We start from the raw sequence: 7,427 nt of genomic DNA, 5'->3' as shown, positions 1-7,427 counted from the left end.
GTATGTGGTCCGATGAATGTTGAGGCTCGTGGCGGATATCGTTATTTTCTCACCTTCACAGATGACTTAAGCAGATATGGGTATATCTACTTAATGAAACATAAGTCTTAAACATTTGAAAAGTTCAAAGAATTTCAGAGTGAAGTTGAAAATCATCGTAACAAGAAAATAAAATTCCTACGATCTGATTGTGGAGGAGAATATTTGAGTTACGAGTTTGGTATACATTTAAAACAATGTGGAATAGTTTCGCAACTCACGCCAACCGGAACACCACAGCGTAATGGTGTGTCCGAACGTCGTAATCGTACTTTACTAGATATGGTGCGATCTATGATGTCTCTTACTGATTTACCGCTATCGTTTTGGGGATATGCTCTAGAGACGGCCGCATTCACGTTAAATAGGGCACCATCAAAATCCGTTGAGACGACGCCATATGAACTGTGGTTTGGCAAGAAACCAAAGTTGTCGTTTCTGAAAGTTTGGGGCTGCGATGCTTATGTGAAAAAACTTCAACCTGATAAGCTCGAACCCAAATCGGAGAAATGTGTCTTCATAGGATATCCAAAGGAAACTATTGGATACACCTTCTATCACAGATCCTAAGGCAAGACTTTTGTTGCTAAATTCGGAAACTTTCTAGAGAAGGAGTTTCTCTCGAAAGAAGTGAGTGGGAGGAAAGTAGAACTTGACGATGTAACTGTACCTGCTCCCTTATTTGGAAAGTAGTACATCACAGAAACCAGTTTCTGTGACACCTACACCAATTAGTGAGGAAGCTAATGATAATGATCATGAAACTTCAGAACAAGATACTACTGAACCTCGTAGATCAACCAGAGTAAGATCCGCACCAGAGTGGTACGGTAATCCTATTCTGGAAGTCATGCTACTAGATCATGATGAACCTACGAACTATGAAGAAGCAATGGTGAGCCTAGATTCCGCAAAATGGCTTGAAGCCATGAAATCTGAGATGGGATCCATGTATGAGAACAAAGTATGGACTTTGGTTGACTTGCCCAATGATCGGCAATCAATTGAGAATAAATGGATCTTCAAGAAGAAGACTGACGCTGACGGTAATACTACTGTCTACAAAGCTCGACTTGTCGCAAAAGGTTTTTGGCAAGTTCAAGGGATTGACTATGATGAGACCTTCTCACCCGTAGCAATGCTTAAGTCTGTCCGAATCATGTTAGCAATTGCCGCATTTTATGATTATGAAATTTGGCAAATGGATGTCAAAACTGCATTCCTGAATGGATTTCTGCAAGAAGAGTTGTATATGATGCAGCCGGAAGGTTTTGTCGATCCAAAGGGAGCTAACAAAGTGTGCAAGCTCCAGCGATCCATTTATGGACTGGTGCAAGCCTCTCGGAGTTGGAATAAACGCTTTGATAGTGTGATCAAAGCATTTGGTTTTGTACATACTTTTGGAGAAGCCTGTATTTACAAGAAAGTGAGTGGGAGCTCTGTAGCATTTCTGATATTATATGTAGATGACATATTGCTAATCGGAAATGATATAGAATTTCTGGATAGCATAAAAGGATACTTGAATAAGAGTTTTTCAATGAAAGACCTCGGTGAAGCTGCTTACATATTGGGCATTAAGATCTATAGAGATAGATCAAGACGCTTAGTTGGACTTTCACAAAGCACATACCTTGACAAAGTTTTGAAGAAATTCAAAATGGATCAAGCAAAGAAAGGATTCTTGCCTGTATTACAAGGTGTGAAATTGAGTAAGACTCAATCCCCGACCAATGCAGAAGATAGAGAGAAAATGAAAGATGTTCCCTATGCTTCAGCCATAGGCTCTATCATGTATGCGATGCTGTGGACCAGACCTGATGTGTGTCTTGCTATAAGTCTAGCAGGGAGGTACCAAAGTAATCCAAGAGTGGATCACTGGACAGCGGTCAAGAACATCCTGAAATACCTGAAAAGGACTAAGGATATGTTTCTCATATATGGAGGTGACAAAGAGCTCATCGTAAATGGTTACGTTGATGCAAGCTTTGACACTGATCCGGACGATTCTAAATCGCAAACCGGATACGTGTCTACATTAAATGGTGGAGCTGTCAGTTGGTGCAGTTCTAAACAAAGCGTTGTGGCGGGATCTACATGTGAAGCGGAGTACATAGCTGCTTCGGAAGCAGCAAACAAAGGAGTCTGGATGAAGGAGTTCATATCCGATCTAGGTGTCATACCTAGTGCATCGGGTCCAATGAAAATCTTTTGTGACAATACTGGTGCAATTGCCTTGGCAAAGGAATCCAGATTTCACAAGAGAACCAAGCACATCAAGAGACGCTTCAATTCCATCCGGGATCTAGTCCAGGTGGGAGACATAGAGATTTGCAAGATACATACGGATCTGAATATAGCAGACCCGTTGACTAAGCCTCTTCCACGAGCAAAACATGATCAGCACCAAAGCTCCATGGGTGTTAGAATCATTACTGTGTAATCTAGATTATTGACTCTAGTGCAAGTGGGAGACTGAAGGAAATATGCCCTAGAGGCAATAATAATGTTATTATTTTATTTCCTTATATCATGATAAATGTTTATTATTCATGCTAGAATTGTATTATCCGGAAACATAATACTTGTGTGAATACATAGACAAACCAAACGTCACTAGTATGCCTCTACTTGACTAGCTCGTTAATCAAAGATGGTTATGTTTCCTAACCATAGACATGTGTGTTGTCATTTGATTAATGGGATCACATCATTAGGAGAATGATGTGATTGACATGACCCATTCCATTCGCTTAGCACCCGATCGTTTAATATGTTGCTATTGCTTTCTTCATGACTTATACATGTTCCTATGACTATGAGATTATGCAACTCCCGTTTGCCGGAGGAACACTTTGTGTGCTACCAAACGTCACAACGTAACTGGGTGATTATAAAGGAGCTCTACAGGTGTCTCCAAAGGTACATGTTGGGTTGGCGTATTTCGAGATTAGGATTTGTCACTCCGATTGTCGGAGAGGTATCTCTGGACCCTCTCGGTAATGCACATCACATAAGCCTTGCAAGCATTACAACTAATGAGTTAGTTGCAAGATGATGTATTATGAAACGAGTAAAGAGACTTGCCGGTAACGAGATTGAACTAGGTATTGAGATACCGACGATCGAATCTCGGGCAAGTAACATACCGATGACAAAGGGAACAACGTATGTTGTTATGCGGTCTGACCGATAAAGATCTTCGTAGAATATATGGGAGCCAATATGAGCATCCAGATTCCGCTATTGGTTATTGACCGAAGATGTTTCTCGGTCATGACTACATTGTTCTCGAACCCGTAGGGTCCGCACGCTTAAGGTTTTGATGACAGTTATATTATGAGTTTATGTATTTTGATGTACCGAAGTTTGTTTGGAGTCCCGGATGTGATCACAGACATGACGAGGAGTCTCGAAATGGTCGAGACATAAAGATTGATATATTAGAATCCTATATTTGGATATCGGAAGTGTTCCGGGTGAAATCGGGATTTTACCGGAGTACCGGGAGGTTACCGGAACCCCCTGGGAGATATATGGGCCTTAGTGGGCTTTAGTGGAAGAGAGGAGAGGTGGCCAGGGCTGGGCCGCGCGCCCCTCCCCCCTAGTCCGAATAGGACAAGGAGAAGGGGGCGGCGCCCCCCTTCCTTCTCTCTCTCCTCTTCCCCCCTCCCGAATCCTATTCCAACTAGGAAAGGGGGGAATCCTACTCCCGGTGGGAGTAGGACTCCTCCTGGCGCGCCCTCCTCCTGGCCGGCCGCACCTCCCCCTGCTCCTTTATATACGGGGGCAGGGGGCACCCCTAGACACACAAGTTGATCCACGTGATCATATTCTTAGCCGTGTGCGGTGCCCCCTTCCACCATAATCCTCGATAATATTGTAGCAGTGCTTAGGCGAAGCCCTGCGACAGTAGTACATCAAGATTGTCACCACGCCGTCGTGCTGACGGAACTCTTCCCCGACACTTTGCTGGATCGGAGTCTGGGGATCGTCATCGAGCTGAACGTGTGCTAGAACTCGGAGGTGCCGTAGTTTCGGTGCTTGATCGGTCGGGCCGTGAAGACGTACGACTACATCAACCGCGTTGTGCTAACGCTTCCGCTGTCGGTCTACAAGGGTACGTAGATCACACTCTCCCCTCTCGTTGCTATGCATCACCATGATCCTGCATGTGCGTAGGAAATTTTTTGAAATTACTACGTTCCCCAACATTAGGCGAAACTAAGGCCCATTAGGTGTCTACTGGTCCATAAAAATTCTCCGTAAAGTTTTGTGGCGTTTCAACTCCATTTGATATTGATTTTCTGCGATGTAAAAAAACATACAAAAAACAGCAACTAGCACTTGGCATTATGTCAATGGGTTAGTACCCAAAAATGATATAAGCTGACTATAAAATGATTATAAAAACATCCAAGATTGGTAATATAATAGCATGGACCAATCAAAAATTATAGATACGTTGGAGACGTATCAGTAGATGAGTTCCGTCAGCACGACGGCGTGGTGACGGTGATGGTGAAGTGATCCGCACAGGGTTTCGCCAAAGCACTACGAAGATATGTTCGGAGGAGTAAACTATGGAGGGGGCGCCGCACATGGCTAAAAATTGTTGGTGTGTGTTCTAGGTGCCCCCTCCCCACGTATATATAGGTGGGAGGGGGAGGAGGACAGCCAAGGGGCGCCCCAAGTAGAAGGAATCCTACTTGGGGGCCTTGTCCAATTTGCCCCCCTACCATATCCACCGGAGGAGGAAGGAAAGAGGAGGGAGGAGGGAAGGAAGGGGGAGGCCGAATCCCTCCCCTTCCTTCTCTCTTCCCACCTTTCCTTCCTCCTAAGGTGTGACCCATATGGGGGGCGCAATAGCCCCTGCTGGCTGCTGTGTTTCCCGTCTTGCCCCATTTGGCCCATATAGTTGCCGGGGGGGGTGTCCGGAACCCCTTCCGGTGACCCGATATGTACCCGGTACCACCAGAACACTTCTGGTGTCCGAATATCATTGTACTATATATGAATCTTTACCTATCGACCATTTCTAGACTCCTCGTCATATCTGTGATCTCATCCGGGACTCCGAACAACATTCGGTCAGCAAATCACATAACTCATATAATACAAATTCGTCATCGAACGTTAAGCGTGCGGACCCTATGGGTTCGAGAACTATGTAGACATGACCGAGACACCTCTCTGGTCAATAACCAACAGCGGAACCTGGATGCTCATACTGGTTCCCACATATTCTACGAAGATCTTTATCGGTCGTACCGTAATGACAACATACGTTATTCCCTTTGTCATCAGTATGTTATTGCCCGAGATTCGATCGTCGGTACCCACATACCTAGTTCAATCTCATTAATAGCAAGTCTCTTTACTCGTTCCTTCATACATCATCTCACAACTAACTCATTAGTCACTTTGCTTGCAAGGCTTTTTATGATGTGTATTATCGAGAGGGCCCAGAGATACCTCTCCGATACTCGGAGTGACAAATCCTAATCTCTATCTATGCCAACCCAACAAACACCTTCGGAGATACCTGTAGAGCATCTTTATTATCACCCAGTTACGTTGTGACGTTTGATAGCACAAAAGGTATTCCTTGGTATTCTAGAGTTGCATAATCTCATAGTTGAAGGAATATGTATTTGACATGAAGAAAGCGATAGCAATAAAACTAAACGATCAATATGCTAAGCTAACAGATGGTTCTTGTCCATCGCATCATTCTCCTAATGATATTATCCCGTTCATCAAAGGACAACACATGTCTATGGTTATGAAACTTAACCATCTTTGATTAACGAGCTAGTCTAGTAGAGGCTTACTAGGGACACGGTGTTTTGTATATGTATCCACACATGTATCAAGTTTCCGGTTAATACAATTCTAGCATGAATAATAAACATTTATCATGATATAAGGAAATATAAAATAACAACTTTATTATTGCCTCTAGGGCATATTTTCTTCAATATGGTCAAGACATGATGTGATATACGTTGTCGTATGAGATGATCATGTTTTGCAAGATACCTGACAACCGACAGGAACCTTATGGTTCTCTCTTTATTGTATGAATTGCAAACGCCATGTAATTGCTTTACTTTATCACTACGCGTTAGCGATAGTTGTAGAAGCAATAGTTGGTGAGATGACCACGACACGGCGATGGAGATTAAGGTGTCGAGCCGGTGACTATGGAGATCATGATGATGCTTTGGAGATGGAGATCAAAAGCACAAAATGATGATGGCCATATCATGTCACATATTTTGATTGCATGTGATGTTTATCTTTTATGCATCTTATTTTTCTTAGTACAACGGTAGCATAATAAGATGATCCCTTCTCTAAATTTCAAGGTATAAGTGTTCTCCCTGAGTATGCACCGTTGCGACAGTTCGTCGTGTTGAGACACCACGTGATGATCGGGTGTGATGGACTCTACGTTCACATACAACGCGTGCAAGACAGTTTTGCACATGCGGAATACTCAGGTTAAACTTGACAAGCCTAGCATGTACAGACATGGCCTCGAAACAGTGGAGACCGAAAGGTCGAACGTGAATCATATAGTAGATATGATCAACATAGAGATGTTCACCATTGATGACTACTCCATCTCACGTGATTATCGGACATAGTTTAGTTTATTTGGATCACGTATCATTTAGATGACTTGAGGGATGTCTATCTAAGTGGGAGTTCTTAAGTAATTTGATTAATTGAACTTAATTTATCATGAACTTAGTCCTGATAGTATTTACATATCTATGTTGTAGATCAATAGCTCGCGTATAGCTCCCCTGTTTTATTTTTGATATGTTCCTAGAGAAAACTAAGTTGAAAGATGATAGTAGCAATGATGCAGACTAGGTCCGTGATCTAAGGATTATCCTCATTGCTGCACAGAAGAATTATGTCCTTGATGCACCGCTAGGTGACAGACCTATTATTGGAGCAGATGCGGACATTATGAACATTTGACAAGCTCGGTATGATGACTACTTGATAGTTTAGTGCACCATGCTTTACGGCTTAGAACCGGGACTTCAAAAATGTTTTGAACGCCATGGAGCATATGAGATGTTCCAAGAGCTGAAAATGATATTTCAGACCCATGCCCATGTTAAGAGGTATGAGACCTCTGACAAGTACTTTGCCTACAAGATGGAGGAGAATAGCTTAGCTAGTGAGCATGTGCTCAGAATGTCTGGGTACTACAATCGCTTGAATCAAGTGGGAGTTAATCTTCCAGATAATATAGTGATTGACAGAGTTCTCTAGTCACTATCACCAAGTTACTAGAACTTTGTGATGAACTATAATATGCAAGGGATGACGAAAACGATTCCCAAGCTCATCGCGATGCTGAAATC

This window comes from Triticum urartu, chromosome 2A (assembly GCF_056163025.1).
Source record: "Triticum urartu cultivar PI428250 chromosome 2A, HENAU_Tu73, whole genome shotgun sequence".
NCBI lineage: Eukaryota > Viridiplantae > Streptophyta > Magnoliopsida > Poales > Poaceae > Triticum > Triticum urartu.
Note: the sequence above shows the minus strand (reverse complement) of the source record.